Genomic DNA, 18,246 nt, shown 5'->3' with positions numbered 1-18,246 from the left:
AAATAACCATCCTGATTCTCACTGAACGATAAAAATAGAAACAAAATAAAATTGAACAGTAACAAACAATTATCCCAAAAATGAACAACTGTTCTCTGTAGTAAGTAAAAAGAGATATTCTCCACCCCTCATTCCATCCCATCCCCCTAATGGAACCCTGTTAGACATGGTGGACAGCACGCCTTAGTCATTCCTGTGATTTGAGTATTACTGAATCTTATTGTGCCCCTCAATACTAATAAATAGCAAAGACCAAAATGCAATTCAGTAGCAGCAGTTTTATGAAAGAAAAACAATTAAGATTCAAGTTTAGAGCTGTTTGGTCATGCTTGGTAGAAAGATAAAGAAGTCAAACATTTTTAAATGAGGGGATATTGTATAGAAGATATTTTGTTGTATTGCATATTTAAAGATGCTTTGTGTTCATAAAAGGATAAAATAAACACCTCCTTATAATGCTAATGTAAATTGAAGGAACCATTTCCCAAAAATATGTATAGAAAAATTTATTTTCTATCTTACAGCAATTTAATTTTTACAAATAAGTTAATAAATTTAAACTAAAGTATGTAATATGATATATAATACTCTGAACTATCCTAAAGTTGAATAATTTTTCCATTTTAATTTGATAGTAGTCATTAAATCATAAAGAAAACAAACACAGTACAGATTTATATTGTTTTGATTTTTTAAACTTTTATAGAACATATAAATAACTACTGACATTATACTTTAGATATTCCAAAAAAAGATTTCTTATACATTTTTGTTCTTTGAACAGCCTCAAGTAGAAAATAATAGTCCTGGAAAAACATGTAACTTACTATTTGACTGTAATATTTATAAATTAACTTAAATTCCATATTTACAACACATTTTTTCAAAAGACTCTTCTAAGATTATGCTTATCTTCATTTCACATACAGCTTAATATTAGGAAAAAAGTGAATGTACTGTCCCATCTCTAACAAGATACAGAGAAAAATTAGAAAAACCTACGCTATGATTCCCCTTCTGGCTTCAAAAGGCATGAAGAAATGCTTCGTATGCGTCCTCATGATACTTCAAAATTCTTGTTAAAGTTCTTTTGAACATGGTAATTAATTTTAAAGAAACTGCACCCCAAGCACGTTTCCCTTTTACTATTGTGAATTGTCATATTGATCTTCTTTCTATACTGTTTAGTGCCTCAGCCTGCCGAGTAGCTCGGATTACAAACACTCGCCACCACACCCGGCTGATTCTTGTATTTTTAATAGAGACGGGGTTTCACCATAATGGACAGGCTGGTCTGCAATTCCTGACCTCGGGCAATCCACTCACCTCGGCCTCCCAAAGTGCTGGGATTACAGGCCTGAGCCACTGCACCCGGCCTGGTCCTTATTCTTTTCTAGTTTATAAGACATTAAGAAAATTGCGGAAGAAATAGTAAAAAAAAAAGCCTCTTTTATTTTACAATAAAGGTAACAGTATTAGAAATAGAAGACAAATAATAAAATAAATGTTAAGGCATTCCACAACAGATTATTTCCTCCCTAGTATACTCATTTGAGTCAGGTCATTCAAGCAACTCAGAGTGCACAAATTATACACTTGGGTTGTTTATCCAAGATATAACCACATCCCACAAACGAGTGAAACATTCTCTTAACCAACTTATTTTGACAATTTTATATCTAATAGCTAATTTCATTAATATTTTTGACTGAACTTTCCTCGTGTTTGAGGGACTAGTTACAATAGTGTAGTTGACATTTATTGAATTTACTATTGTGTACAACCATACTCCTCCAATAAATCAAAGGTTAAACCATCAACCTAAAAACAAAAAGTTAATTTTTTGCCCAGGAATAAGGTTAGGGTGAAGAAAGTTCACACATTTCCTGATGAAATTTCTCGTACGATTCTCTGTGTTTCCAGGGACTCTGACTATATTTTAATTACACGTCAGTAGCAGATGCTTTAATGCCCTAGTCCACAATGGTGAATCAGTCCACCTGCAGGCACAGAGGACTGTTCTTGAACTCCTTTTCCCATCTCAAGGGTCTGAGTCTCACAGCTGCTTCTCTGCCTCAAGATTTTCTCTAGCACCATGGGAGCTTGCTTAACCAAGTACAAGGCAGCCTGAAAGGGATCTGAGTCTTATTAGCCCTAAAGTCAACCGTCACCCATGAGGCTCATTAGGGGCGTATTTTTCCCCAGCTTTCCATCTATCATCGTGAGAATTCTGAGGTATGTTTTGAATGAAAACTCAGAGGGAGGATATGCAAGAAGTTGGAGCAATATGACTACTCACACGTGTGGATTTGTTCATTATTACGTCGTTTCTCGACTTTTCTCTATTATCTGTCTTGTTTTCCCCATTCTCTCACTTCTGCTTGCTTCTTCAGATGACCTCCCGTTAAACTATTTTCAGTGTATGCTTAAAGGGAACCCGGATTTCAAAAAAGCAACTTCCAAAAACAATCTGGACATTGTATTATAAAAATATCTAGAATTTTTAGCATGGGCACCATATATAGGTAACATGACTCCAGAGAACTTACGTTTTCATAAGTAGGATTAAAAGATCAAAGATTTCTATGGGGCAGAAGAGAGATGAGGCTAAAAACAGAGACTTCAGAACAAGATTGCATAGATTTGAAACCCCTTCAAATAGTTACTTCTTGATCTCACTGCTTTGAATTCCTAGAGATAATAAGCTTGAACTAATAAGTTGCAATGAGAATCAATCATAGAACAGATTCTGATATTTAGCAAATCGATGCTGAATATTTACTACTGCTGTTATTATAGGTGTTATGAATTTGGCCTACAAGCAGTGGTTGAAACAGCTCTGGTGCTGTTGAACATGACTTCCAGGGAGGTATTGCTGAGGAATACAGTGAATGTTCATTATTGTTTCATATATGTCTATTTGGCTTTGCTGATAGTTAGGCTGAGGGCCAGAAGGTCAAATCACACCTACTCAAGTCAGGCAATACAGAAACAATGTGTATTAGAACTATATTTCATATTTTATTAAATAGAAAATAACTAAAATAACCCTATTTATACAAATCTTTAAAGATGATATTGGCATATATAAGTATGACAACATAGGCCAACACATGAATAATTTTTAATCAAAATAGTAGTTCCAGATTTACACTTGGAGCTATAATTCATTGTGCTGGAACTACTGATGCTTTTCACGGAATTTTAAACTTTAGGACAGAATTCTACTTTTAAGCAAACTAAATAAATCTATTTTATACTGTAGTGATATTTGTTTGATTCCATACTTATATTAGTATTTTTCAATATTCCGGAATTCTATTAAACATTGAGATGTGTATTTAAATGTTCTAAAGTCCTTTATTCTGTTCTACTTTCTCATTTATTTCTTATCATAACTTGAGTAATCACTGCATGCCTCCAAGAGCCAAAACTGAGAAGCAGGGTTGAAAGAAGCACTGTTTGGGCCTAGAGTAAGAACAAATGGTGTGACCAAGTTTACTATAACTAGAAATCACATTGAGAGAACTTAAGGTCTAGACCACAGACTTTGGTTTGGCGGAGTCTCATTGCTACACTGTGCCTCACTCTTCCAGCTGGGATATGCTGATGCTTCTTTAAGCTACACAGATGACTTTCATTAGAGATCCTCTCATTCCAAGCATGTAATCATAGTTATTTATGAATGATTCAGAAGAAAAATAATCACTGCCTAGAAGCTCTTGTGTAATTATTACAAGAACCTTAAAAATTCTAGAAGGCTGCAGAATCAACTTTCCAGAAAGAAAGAAAAAAATGCTTAAAGGAAATGGCTTTCATATATTTTCTTTATGTTTCCTTGAACTAAGATATGGCTAAGACATTTATTATAAAAGCAATGTGCTGAATTAGTCATAAAAGAGAGATATATTTCATTCTTAGATTAATCAGTAAATATGCAACACTGCTGAAATTCTTTAGATCAGTCCTATTCAACAGAAACATGCAGGCAACAAAGACGAGCCATATATATGTAAACAAGTTTTATAAGAGTAACCAAAAGAAAAAAAAAGGAGTTATTTAAAAAATTTGTTTTGTTATATATTTGTTATATATAAAATATATATAAAAATATATATATAAATATATATATTTTTATATATAAAAATTTGTTTTAATATATCTAAAATACTATCATTTCTAGATTAAATGATATTAAAATATTTTATATTCCTTTTTTTCATACTGTGTCTTGGAAACTTGTGTTGTATTTTGTTTTCACAACATGTCAATTCAAACTAGCACAATTTCAAGGGTTCAACAGCCACATGTGGCTAGTAGCTATCTTCATTGCACAGTACAAATTTAATTAACAATATACTAATATTGCTTAGGAAGTGGCTTGGTCTAATTCTGTTTGTGTGTGTGTGTGTCTGTGTGTGTGTATGTAAACTTTTGTTTTAAAATGATGCATAATAATTATACATATTTATGTGGTACTGTGTGTTATTTCAATACATCTATATATTACATAATCACCAAATTAAGGTAAGTATCATATCCATCAACACACCTTCCCACCTGTTGGCTACTTTACGAACTATTTCAAAGTTGCTTTGCAAGTGGAATTCTTTATATGCTTACAGTTTCCTTAGCTGCTACTATGGGGCTGTCAATTCTCAATTTATTGAAGAGTCTTGTGTGTTATTTCTAGAGACCTATCTAACTTCTCACATTCTCTTTTTACTCTCTCATCAATTGTGAAGCCAGACAATAAAATTTGTTTGAATTGCTTTCAAAGATGCCTACGTAGTTGTGAGTGAGAGTCTGAGATCTTTAAGAGCAGAGGACATGACTTTTATCACTTGAGGCTTGTATGTGCTGGCCCTTTTAGTTTTGGTTTTGGTTTAATTTTCAGCTCCTGATTTCATTCTTGATAATCTATATTTTTAATAAAAGGATACAATGCACTGTGTGTGTGAGCGAGACAGAGAAAGAAAAAGAGAGAGGGAGAGGTGATGAGTTGGTAATCACTGTATTTCTACCCATAGCTTTGAGAGTATGGCATTTTTTATCTTCTACTCAAGCAGGTCACCATGAGGACAATAATACGACAATTTGTTATCATTAACTCTGTTGGAGAGTTTTGAAGACACTAGAGAGAATTAAATGACCTGGAAAACTCAGTCTATGGGAAAGTCTATTGTATTCATCTCTGTTATTTCCACTGCCATGCATCATTGAAATCTTAGAATATGATTTCCTACAGTGACATATAGACACAACAGAAAATTTTCACCTTCCTTTTAACCCCAAATAATGTCTCAGAGATTTTTTGAAATATTTCCCATTCTACGTGCTAGCTTAGTATCAAATATCTTAATTATTAACACATTACTAAAAGTTATTTTCAGAAAGTAATTATAAAATGTTTAATATTTAATCAGCCTATTTGAGAAGCAAAGAAATAGGAAATATTGAGTATAATATGAATATTGTTTGTAGATTAAACCTACGAAGTTGTGGTCACACTAAGTCTTGCAGATTTTCCCTAATCTATAAAGCAAAAATAATGCATGAGAATTTATAGGTATAAGCAACTACAAATTTTAAGCTTATTTCCCTGAAATCTGTCAGCTTCATCTTATTCCAAAAGTCACCTAAATCATAGGTGATCAAAACATGTGTTTATTTTTTCCCATTTTCAACATATCAGAAGAAAATCAGGTAAGAAAAAAATGTTCAAATAGTAAACATACCAGCTTGCCAAATGTAGCAATAAAATAAAACCATAGCTTTTTACAACTGACATCTGCAATCATGGTAATAGAACAGAACTGACTAAACACTGATCTGGTGCCACAATGTGCAATTTGAAAACAACCAGGGCAGTTTTTTGGACAATTTATTATGCTTTTCACACATGAACTCATCACTACAAAGCATAGATAGGCAACAACTTCTAAATTACAATGCATAAAAATGTAGACATTTTAACTTTATTTTGAAAGGAAAAAGAAATATCGTTTTGCTAAGTGAATTCTATCATTCATGAAATAACATTCCAATATTTGAACCTCTGGCTATCGCCTCTTAAAATTTAGCAAGGCAAATACTAACACTTGGAAACCATTTACAGCGTAATCTTTGATACTAATAGACTAATTAGTTAATTTACCATACCTTAGCTGCAGGGGTTTTCTACTTCCTAATTTTGACATCTTGTCCCTGAGGATGACAGATCATCACCGGAAGGTTACCTAACATTTGCAGAGGTGTGGTTGCCAATTCTCTTTATTTACATTTTAACTCTCTCTTTCCCTTAACTGTCGTACACCATAACAAAGTAAGAGAAAAACTTCAATCTGGAAACATAATTTGTAAATAAAACAGGCATATGTGTATGATATAAAAATCTGTCTTTGTAAGTGGGAATACCAGTCATCTCAACTGTTACTTATGTAATTTATTCTTCAAATATTAGTTTAAAATGCACTATGTGGAAGACATTGTGGGGGCACAGATTGGTATAAGTCCCTAGCTTTAAAAATATTGTATAGGGGTTGGGCACAGTGGCTCACACCTGTAATCCCAGCTTTTGAAAGGGCGAGGTGGACAGATCACCGGAGGTCAGGAGTTTGAGACCAGCCCAGCCAACATAGTGAAACCCCATCTCTACTAAATATTCAAAAATTAGCTGGGGGGTAGTGGTGCACACAATTCCAGACACTCAGGAGGCTAAGGCAGGAGAATCACTTTAACCCGGGAGGCAGAGGTTGTAGTGAGCTAAGATCTCGCCACTGCTCTCCAGCCTGGGCAACAGAGCGAGACTCCATCTCAAAAAACAAACAAACAAACTATATATATATATATATATGTACAGGAAATAAAAGCAGAAGAATAAATGTTGATAAAACCAGTTATGCATGTTTCTTTTATTTCATACGAGATGAAACTGAGACGCTGTGTAAACAGTAGGATTTGATCTTAATTTTAACACAAAAAGAAGGGTAATTAGGAGCACAGGGCATGTCAGATAGGGTTAAAATATAACCAGAGAAATTAGTGAAGGAAAGTGAAATGCATATTTAGGGATAATGCGTTGTCAAAAATTAGCGGAAGATAAATTACTTTGTAAATAATAGTTGTATCGGTTAGCTATTGCTACATAACAAATCACCCCAAAACTTGATGTTTTAAAACAGTAATGTATTCTCAGCTTGGGTGGCTGGAGGTCAGCTGATTATGGATGGGTTTGGCTGGGACGGCTCATCTGGGATGACTCTAGTCCACATATCTTTCTTTTTCCTCCTTATTCTCTTGACAATTAAAAAAGAGCAACACGGCTCATGGAAATATACAGTGTGTCTTAGGGCTGGACCTCACAGCTAGCATACTATTACTTTTGTTAATTCAATTGATCAAAGAAAGTCATATGCTTAAACCCAAAGTCAAGAATCAAGTGTGTGTGAGGCCTAAGAGAGCTAAGAGACCTAAGAGTGCAGAGGAAGGAAAGATGTCTTACTGGGATTTTGACATCTGAACCTGAGGAAAGCCCAGGCCACCCTCTCCATTCTGCCAGCATTGATGGGCACTCTTTTGTTTCTGCCCTGCTCTCAGCTCACTGACCAAGTCACAAAGAAGCCCGAGGGCCAATGTGGGGGTGGGGGAGCCGAGAGTGGGGTCTGGCCTGGGACCCAGGAGGTCTCCTTGGATAAACAAGGATTTATCTTTTCTTTTTCTTTTTCTTCTTTTTTTTTTTTTTGAGATAGAGTTTCCCTCTTGCTGCCCAGGCGGGAGTGGAATGGTGCAATCTCGGCTCACTGCAACCTCCACCTCCCAGGTTCAAGCAATTCTCCTGCCTCAGCCTCCCAAGTAGCTGGGATTACAGGCATGCACCATCATGCCCAGCTAATTTTTTGTATTTTTAATAGAGACGGGGTTTCTCCATGTTGGTCAGGCTGGTCTTGAACTCACGACCTCAGGTGATGCACCCGCCTGGGCCTCCCAAAGTGCTGGGAAGTATGAATATTTTATTCCTTTACTGAGAAGAGCTGGCAAGTCACACAATGAATGTGCAGACATAGTAAGAGTTAACAAATTAAATACAACATTGCAATCTACTTCAATGACAAACTGCAAACTTGGAAAGTTGATCTACCGCAGATCTGTTAAAGTAATGATTGCCAAATCTTTTTTTAAATTATTATTTTACAGGTAAAAGAGAGTTATTAAAAGTTTAGGCACCAAGGTGTTTTGTCACAATTTTATTTTTTCATTTATTTTCCATTATACTCACGCCTGCCATTTTGTTAACTGCTTTTTGTGGGTCTAAAATATGTTTTTGTATGTTGAGGTAATGAAATCATTACCAAGATTTCTTTCTACAATTTAAAGTTCTGGTTTTGAAGTCTTACATGTAACAATAGTTATTTTAATTTATTTACTGTATGGCATTCTGAGAGATCTTATGTTTTTGATGAGTAATATATTTTCCTAGCATAATTTATCGCATCGTCTATTCTTTCTCCACTGGTCTTTAGTGTCACATCACTTGTATATCAAGTTTTCATAGAGACATAAAATGTTCTCCGTGGTTTCTGGTCTCTTCTAGAAGTTACTGCACGGCTCTATAATGACCCCAAACACATCATCTTAATTTTGCTAAATTAACTTTTTGAAGTTAGACCAAAATAAAACCAATTAAGGGAAGATTAAGACTCCTGAAATTGAGTATTCCCATCTATCAGCACAATATATCTCAACATTTTTATGCATGTCCTTAGCTTTTGTATATATTTGGGGTGTGTGTGTGTGTCTCAATGTGTGTGTGTGCACACGTGTGTGTGTATGTTTATTTTTAGACATCTTCTTTATCAAGGTTAGGTCAGAAAAATAATAATAAAATTTAAGGTATTTTAACCAAAAAGAAATGTAGATATCAACTTGTTTTAAACTGTTAGACAAGTTGAAGAAATAAATGACAGGAAAGACCACTGCTAAATCTTAAATTGACTGCTAGTTTTCAAATAGTTGGCCAGTGCTGAACTCTAGCTAACTACCAGCAATTAGCATAGCTTCCAGCACTGAGGCGTATGATACTAAACAATGCATCTGAGGTCACTGTGACTGGAACGACGATGATAGGACTTCTGCTTCTTTTACATTTTCCCTATCTCTTGTGCATCTTCCATTGAGTGGCACCTAGTCATGAATCCTGCTGACAGGTGTTTTGAGACATGCAATTATCAGAGCTCCTGGCCCTCTAAACTGCTGGAGAGCACAAGATTTAGGAAAGAGTGCTATGTACTAACCCAAAATCCAGCATCCAGCACAATACTATGTAATCATTATTTATATTATGCATGAGATCTCTTTTTATTCCATTTTCTAATCATTTAAGACAGACAGATAGAATTGTATCACTTTTCTTTCTTAGTCTTATATCCCACAAGAGTCCTAGAATGCAAATATTATTCATGCCAAAAAGGCCAAATCTATATTTTCTTCCCTTCTTTTCTCCTGCTCCCTTTCTCCTTCCCTCTCTTCCTTCTTCACTCTGTCTCTCTCCTTCCCTCCCTTCTTTTTCCTCCCTCCCTTCCTCCTTGCCTACCTTCTCCCTCTCCTCCCTTTCTTCCTTCTTTTCTTTTCTTCTTTCCTCTTTTCTTTCCTTCTTTCCTGATATACTTCTTTTCCTTTTTTGTTTTTAAGTCTTACAAGACTTTCAATAAAGTTTTTGTCCACTCAGTGGTTAAAAAATGTATGTTACTCATTCTATCACAGTAATAACCATCGAGAAACACTTTTCAGACACCAAACTTCAAATAAATGGGAGTGTGTGTGTGTGTGTGTGTGTGTGTGTGTGTGTGTGTGTCATTGCTTGTAGATGTACAGATACAGATAAGATAGATTTTGTGAGAACTTCTTGTACCTTTACAAAAATGAGATATTATTCACTTTTTATAGTCACATGAAAGCTGAGATTTATAAAAACTGAGATGCAGCCAAGTATCTTCATTTGCAAATATTACAGCAGAGAGTCAATGCTAGTTCTGCCTTATTTCAAAGCCTATAATCTTGCCCTTTGTCAGAATTGCCTCAGTATACTCGGCAAATGTGACAGTTTCTAAGGAAAAGTCTGTATCTCGTTAAGAATTTGTCTGTCTGGGATTCACTCTGTATACTAAGCTTAGTGAAGAGAGATGAGCTGAATTTCAGACCCATCTAATGAAGAGACAGAGCCCTTCATATTGTAGGAAAGCCCTGAGGTTCCCAGGTGACTGAGCATTCAGACTAAGGGTGTCCATTGCTTGGATGTAAGCAGAGGTGAATGGACATTTTCTTACACTCAAAACCTATTCCAGAAAAGTCATTTTGGAGTGTGTCCTCCATCGGCAGCTTTCCTTGAGGTTCAGTGGTATAGAAAAGCACAACACAGATTAAATGGAAATATTTCCTCTGTTTTTATGAGTTATTTCCACAATAGAAATATTAAAGGTTAATATTTCCTGAGCAAGTATCATATATGAGGTATTTTGCATATATTCATATTAATGAAAGTGTCGGCATGTTTTCAACTTGTGGATGACTTGTGTCGCACTAGCAAAAATTGATATGCTAGAAAGCCTATCAGCTCTGTTACATTATCACATTAAAATTCATTCCTTATTTTTCTTCCTCTTGCTTTGGGCAAATTCAGTTTTCTTACATATCCTTAGAAACTTCAACTTGGAAAACATTAATTCACCAACATATTTCCTATGGATAGGCTGATATTGAAAATAATCCATTGATATCTAACTTGAACCACCCCCTCACACAACCACAACTGGCAGATGGAGATAAATGCTGCCTAAGAAATTCATGCAACCTCAGATTACAGTGTTTCATAGCAACTGATAAATATATTTAAGTCATTCTATTTTGATTCACCATACTAGGCATTTTATACTTCATATAACAAATTTTCCAATAAAATGTTTCAAAATAATATTTTCTAAAACACAAAGAGCTACAAGTATAAAATAAATAACCAATTTTTATAAGTGGTAAGACAGATGTCTATAAAAAATACCTCAAAATGAATTAAGCTTTTATTGTTGACTAACAGTTTTGGGTGGAACTGTTCTATCTCCCTTCCTGATGATAAAAAATTACACTTTTCATTCATCTGGACACGTGACCCTTGCAAGATTACTGTGGACACTCCAATTGCTAGGAAGTTCTTCCAAGTATTCAGTCAAAACCGTCTCCATCACCTTCCTTCACTATTTTGCAAATCTAGCCACACTGTAAACACTTAAGCATGTAGTAGCACTGTTAATATATGTAATACTTATGTAGCAACTAATATGAAAAGTTTTTCTTTTCAAATTTGTGTGCAATTCCCAAGACCATTAGTGATGAAAATTAGATTTCCTATTTTTGAAATTCAGAGCACATTCTACTCTATTCTCATCAAATGTAATACTCTCTAAGAGCTGCATGCATTGATACTTAGAGGTTTTCTTTCATGAGGTGATGAGAATCCTGGCAATGCTAAAAATCTATAAACCTAGAGTCGCTCAGACTCTTCTCTAATGAGACAAAGCTCTTCGTCTTGGAGCTGAGCCAGTCTCCTGGATGAGTGTATAAGTTATTGAGTGAAACATTTCATTCTCAAAGGCTGAACTCGGGACCCCTTTTAATATATATTGCCTCTTATTATGGCAGGAATTGAGTTGGCTGTGTCAAGATGAAACTGTCAGTTTTGCTGCTGAATGTTTACAGTTGTTACAGTGACAGATTAGGAGCAAGTATATGAATGAAACGGTGTTTTATTTAAAGTGACATTGTGAATCCACTGTCATCAGATTCATCAATTCTAATTCACTTATGTCTTTTTGGAGTGCTCAGTTTGTCTCATTTGTTTCAATTGCTTCCTATTCTACCAATATGCTTTTCAATTAGTTGGAAGGAATAATAACAAAAATGACGTAGGAGTGCACTCTGCCCTGCCCAACCCGATTCCACAGGTTCTCTGTGCAGTTAAATACACTCCACATCCTCAACTTGAAACCTGAATTTATTAATAGAATTGACAAAGAGGCTCTTCTAAAAAATTAGTTTGTTGAACTACATGAATTTAATACAGTTCAGTTGGTAATTGATAGAATGCACTCTTTCACAGGTGTCCAAGACATTTACTCTATTCTATTCCCATCTGCTGGTCAGTCTAGCACAAATTCAAATCGCATATCCATCATCCACCAGGAAGTGAGCAGTAGATCTGAAACCCGCTTACATACAGCTGCTGTGCTGTGTTCAGGGGTTCAGTTGTCATTCTTTGAATGTCACAAGCATCATAAACAACTTGTTTCTAACGTTACCAAATTCAATTAAGGTGCTTAGATTTAATTTATCTCTAGTATTTATAGATATCTCAGAAGTAAAAAAATAACATAGAGTTTGATTTGTTAAGATGCGGCTGTGATTATGAGTTAAGGACAAAATGCTTTATATACAGGAAATAACAGCTTCCAAGACATTTATGTTTACAGACAGATTATAGATTATTTTAATTTTATTTTGTGTATATAACTTATTTTTAAATAATTTTTATTGCAACAAACAGAACTTTGATGGCAAAATTTGGCTTAAAATCTGTCTAATGTTAAAATATAGCAATGGATTCATATGCAACTCAATTCTTTCCCATGATTTGAAGTTTCACAGTTAGATACTTCTCCTTCCCTTCTTTATACTTTATTTTCCCTTGCTTTTCATTATTTGATTTTTTTTTTTAATGTGGTTGCTTTTCTCCACAAGATTACTTTAGAGATAGCTGGTACAGTTAGGGTATGCAATCAAGATGGCAAACTGGCATGATTTAATGAAATGAATAAAAGACACATGGAAGGTAACATTTTCTGCAATGAGATGCCAGAATTTGAATGTGGCTAGTAGAAAGTAAAATCAAATATCATGGTAAAACTTTAGACTCCTACACCCTTCTAAAGAACTGCTCTCTCACCCACATTTAGTAACTTCTCTTCTTTAATGCTAATTTTCAAGCTTGAATGTACTGAAAGCATGGAGTAGGATGAGGAAAATCCTCTCCTATTTTGAATCAATTAACCTGGATTAACCCAACAAGTTAAAAGATACACATGTGACAGCCTTGAAGTTGGGTATAATATTGTCAACATTTTATAAATAAGCAGAAAATAAACATAATCATTCTATATTCATAGTGCATTGACCTTCTTGGTGGATCATTTTAAAAGTACATCAGAAGTATTGTAGTTAAGTAGCACACAGTGGATTTAATTCAAGATAGTCTACTGGTGCCACTTAGTCATAAATAATAAATGCCTAATGATGGGTTTCAAAATATTTTAGAGTATTCATTTTAAAGGATTATTATTATACAATGCCCAGTTTTACTCAAAATAAGTGTACTTATGACTTAGTAATTTCTGTGGGTTATGTAAGTATATAAGCCTGTGGAGGTGCTGTTCAAACTGCATAAAAGCCATCTTCCTTTAGGAGATGCCCTTCCCTGGCGGAGATGACTCTAACTCTCCACCCATGACTCCCTGCTTATTTAACTTAAGCATTGTCTTAAAATTCGAGCACATGAGAGTACAAAAGCCATCCACTAGAACATTATATGTCAGTCGAGAAAGATACCACGGAACAGGAGGCTACCTCTGAATATTGCTTTTCTGTCATTTTCAGCAATTTTATACCATGTTCATTTACTCGCCATCCTCATCTCAAACTAAACAATTAGCATGAACAAGCATTTCACTGTGTTTCACTTTAATAATATTTCCAGAATATTTATAGGGCATTTATGTTACTGACACAATCAAGGTGTTATCAATTCAAAAACAGATCACTTAATTTGAGAACATTTCATATTAAGCTTTAGCATATTGAGCAGTTATAGTAGAAGCTCTGTTAAGGACATGCATGAACCTTACGTTGTTTTTCTTATTCAACATTTCTTTCAATTTTATAGGCAGTTTAATAAAAATGAACTGTACCTGCTTTCTGAAAACAGGGTCCAAAGTATGCTCTTGACGAAGGAACTTGTTTCTGTAAGGTAATCCTTTTGCAGTAGTCATGCAAAAATGATGCTTAGTAGATCCTGAATGGCATTAAATGGCAATCCTTTAAAGACATCTGTTAAGAAATGACATATACTATTGTGATTATGAATGATCCTTTTTTTCAACTTTGATTGACAAAATCCCACTCTTTTCATTAAATACTTTTTATCAGTGTTCTATATATATAGTTATACATACAATCACTATACCTTTTACCCATATAAACAAATGCTTGCAACTTCTAATTAGGTCTATTTATCTAGTTGCTTTTTCAGATACAATTTTTCCTTTACAATTTATATTTAATAATATAACAATGTCACTCTAAACTTATATGGTTACAATAGCTTAAAATATTTAACACACTAACTTATACCAGCATTCCCAGGTTTTCTTAATTTTTATAAGATAATGAGAAAATTCTATGCTATTTCTAGCATTTGCATTGTTAAATTTTTTATTTAAGAATTTACAATATGCATTTTTCTTAAAAGCTTATAAGTGATTTACGTTTTAAAATATGTTTGAAAATTATGTTAGTGCAAATTCCCTGGTGATCTGAAGGAAATTTACATGAATGAGGCCACCTCTATTCTCTTTATTTCCTTTCCATACTGTTTTGATTACTGCAGCTTTTGGAACTGGAACAAGACAAGGATGCCCACTCTCACCACACCTCTTCAACATAGTACTGGGAGTCCTAGCCAGAGCTATCAGACAAGACAAAGAAATAAAGGGCGTCCAAATCAATAAAGAGAAAGTCAAACTGTCGCTGTTTGCAGATGATATGACTGTTTACCTAGAAAACCCTAAAGACTCCTTGCATTTCTGATATCAAGTCTAAATTATAGATATTATTGTAGTATACAAATTGTGAACAGAAGGAAGCATAGATTCCTTTTTGTCTTCCCTGCTTCCTCCCTCTGTCTCGTCCTCTGTCTCTTCCTCTCTTCCTCTTACCCTCGTTTTTGACCCCCTTCCTTTTTTCTTCTCCCTTCATTATTTTCTTAATATTTTAACAATTTTACATTTCTTTATGCCTTAGTGCACAAAATTAAAAACTAAAAAGGCAGACTTTTTTTGAGGTTTACAAACTTTGGCAGAATTACAATTACTTAAGCAAACAGCAAATCTTTATTTTAGGATTTGACACGTTATGTTTTTTTTTCATCTTGGGCTGTCATTAAGGTGAATTTTTTTGGAAGTCAGAAATTTGTGTTCTTTTTACTGTCATTACTTCTTAGCAATTATACAGTGCATCATTTCCCCCTACTCTATGGAAATATTGAGAACATTAAATAAGATAATGCACATAAAAAGCTTACCAAGATGTCTAGCATGTATTCAGTAAATAAGAATTATCAACAATTATTTTCACATTTTATTATGAACAAAGCAAAGGAAAAACAAATTATAATGAACATTGTTGTTGTGGTGATTGTTGTCATTTTCAAATCCCTTCCTCAAGTTTGCTTCTTAGAAGCAAGGCTTTTTCATTTTGTCTCTGGAATAAACTCATGCTTGTCTTTAAGTCAGTAATTTGTGGTGACGAGACTACTTCATCTGCGGTCAGAGTCAGATTTCTTTAGGTTTCTACCATATACTTATGCCTAGATCTTAAACACTCATTTGCCATTTCTGGGGGTAATGATGTCAGATCCTATGTCTACTCAAGGAATTATAATAAAAGTCTTAAGAAATAATAGATGAAAAAATTTTTCCTGAACCGAAAGTTTTACATGTATTAGTTGTTATACCTCAAGTTGCACTGTGTGACAGAGAAAGACCTTCGCCACCCTATATTTTTCTCTTCATTTCTTTGAAAACTAGATGAAATCTAAATAAATAATAGTAGGTGACTTACAAAGTATGCTGTCTTATTACTTCACAACCTTGCTTCAGTCACCATAGGTCAACATACATTTATCCTGTATAGTTTTGCTGTGATTTTTTTAATCTAACATGAATTTTACTTTACAGATGGAAAAATAGCCTAAAATTGTAAAAGCCATGTAATCACCTGATATTCTTATTTTCTTTTCTACAATCATAACTCCCTCTATTTAAAATCATCCCCAATATCTGCATCTTCTTTTTAGAGTTCATCTCATTTCTCTCTTTTATAAGGCTGGAATACAAAAATTTGTGCCTTTTCCAAGGGTGGCTGTCTTGAATAGATACTGCCTGTAATTTTCTATTCTTAATGTGTTACTGACCGGAAAAACAAATATTTAAACATAACACAAAATAAAACCTTGTAATTAAGCTTAAAATTCATAGTTAATCTTTATCAACAACATAGTAACTTCAAGACAGTATTCAGCACTGCTCCTGAGGCTTCAAATGACCTCTTCCCACCCTTGTTCACCTGAAGAGCTTCTATTCAGGTTAAAATCCTTGTTCAGATATGAGATTTTTACAGAAGTTTTCCTGATAATTTTTTGTGTTCTTTCTACTTCTGAAACTTGCTACAAATTATCTTATGAAATGTATTGCCCAACACTAAGTGATACATCACTGGCGTTATTATATGAAGAGGAAATGTGGGTATGCAAGGAGACACCAGAAACGTGTAGAGCAGAGTGATCAAGTGAAGTCAGAAATAAGGCGGCCGTCTGCAAGCCGGGAGAGAGGCCTCACAAGAGACCAAGCCTGGCACAATCTGCATATTGAACTTCTAGTCTCCAGAATTATGAGAAAATTTTCTGTCATTTAAGCCACCCAGTCTGTGGTATTCAGTTTTACAGCAGCCCTAGAAAACTAATACAACTGGAACAAGGAGATCTGGCGAATAGACATACGAGTTTATGGACACTCTACAATTTACTAAGAGGCAGTAAATAGTACACACAATGGCTTGGCAAACTAAAACCAGTCTCTTTCATCAGCCTTTGTAGTATAAGCACATTGACACATTAACAATGTGGCCCTGTTGGCAGAGATGGAAGTTGTACATGGTGCCAAAATCATGAATCCTCATTCAACAAAAGCTCATCTACCTACTACCTCTGAGGAAATCTCAACCTTCCAGCAACTGAGAGCTACACTGAGATCACCCACTATCCTTCACCAATGTTATTATCCTAGAAGGACTTCAACCAGCCACTGGGGGGCAAGGTGTTTACACTAATATCCTTCCACCTTGATTCTACTCAAGGTGGAAGGAATACCTTTTGAGTAAAATCAAAGCATAGTTTAGGTATGGGTTTCCCTTTCTTGCCCACATCTCTTTAGCTAGCAGCACTCTCCAAGAAGTAACCAAGTCAGATCCACTGACACAGATCTTGCATAACATTACGTAGAACCAATGGCCACACTTAACATCAAAGGAGGTACATCAGTGGACATATGATCACAGGATCCACTGGTTTAATTACATAGCACACTACCCAGAAGGCCAATGAATGGGATTATTTTTAACAGTATTTAAATACATTAAAATATGTTAAAAAACTGTAATGTATACATTTAAGTATTTAAGTATTCTGAATATGTATATATAGACACATATATATGCACATATGTCTCCTTTCTCTATTAGTCATTGTTCTCCAGAGAAACAGAATCAGTAAGATGTGAACGTGTATATCTGTGTGTGTGTTGTGTGTGTGTGCACATGTGTGTATGAAATTGGAATTAGTTTATGTGATTATGGGAGCTGACAAGTCCCAAGATGTGCAGCTGGCAAGCTGAAGGTTTAAGAGAGCCAAACACGTAGTTCCAGTCCAAAGGCTGGCAGTATCAAAACACAGCAAAAGTTGATGTTTCAAAGTCTGAAAAAAGAAAAAAAAAAAAGAAAGAAAAAGCAATGTCCCAGATCAAAAGCTGGCAGCAGAAGACACTCCCTCTTACTCACAGGTGGGTCACCCCTTTGTTCTATTCAGGACTTCAACTGATTGGATGGGGCCCACTCTCATTAGGGAGAGCCATCTACTTTACACAGTCAACTGATTGAAATTTTCACCTCATCAAGAAATGCTCTAACAGACATACCCAAAATAACGTTTGACCAAATGTCTGGGGAGCCCATGGCCCAGTCAAGTTGACACATAAAATGAGCCATCACATCCTCTTAACCTCACATCCCCCTTCAACATTTGCCCTATTTTATTCTTACACAATACAACTATATTGAAGAAAACAGGATGGCTGTACTTACTCCCCTCCTTTT

General features: G+C 34.8%; 1 protein-coding gene across 1 annotated transcript in view; it reads right to left on the bottom strand.

Annotated features, from left to right (window-relative positions):
- CNTN5 (contactin 5) overlaps positions 1-18,246 on the bottom strand; it is a 1,383,122-nt gene that overhangs the window by 1,058,884 nt on the left and 305,992 nt on the right. The window contains exon 2 of the mRNA XM_012454882.2: positions 14,010-14,148. The gene's annotated coding sequence lies outside the window, so the exon portion shown is untranslated. The remainder of the gene's footprint in view (positions 1-14,009; positions 14,149-18,246) is intronic.

This window comes from Aotus nancymaae, unplaced genomic scaffold, assembly GCF_030222135.1.
Source record: "Aotus nancymaae isolate 86718 unplaced genomic scaffold, 86718_ANA_hifiasm-v0.15.2.pri h1tg000012l, whole genome shotgun sequence".
Taxonomy (NCBI): Eukaryota; Metazoa; Chordata; class Mammalia; order Primates; family Aotidae; genus Aotus; species Aotus nancymaae.
The sequence above is the reverse complement of the archived record's forward strand: the minus strand, read 5'-3'. Positions and strand labels throughout refer to the sequence as shown.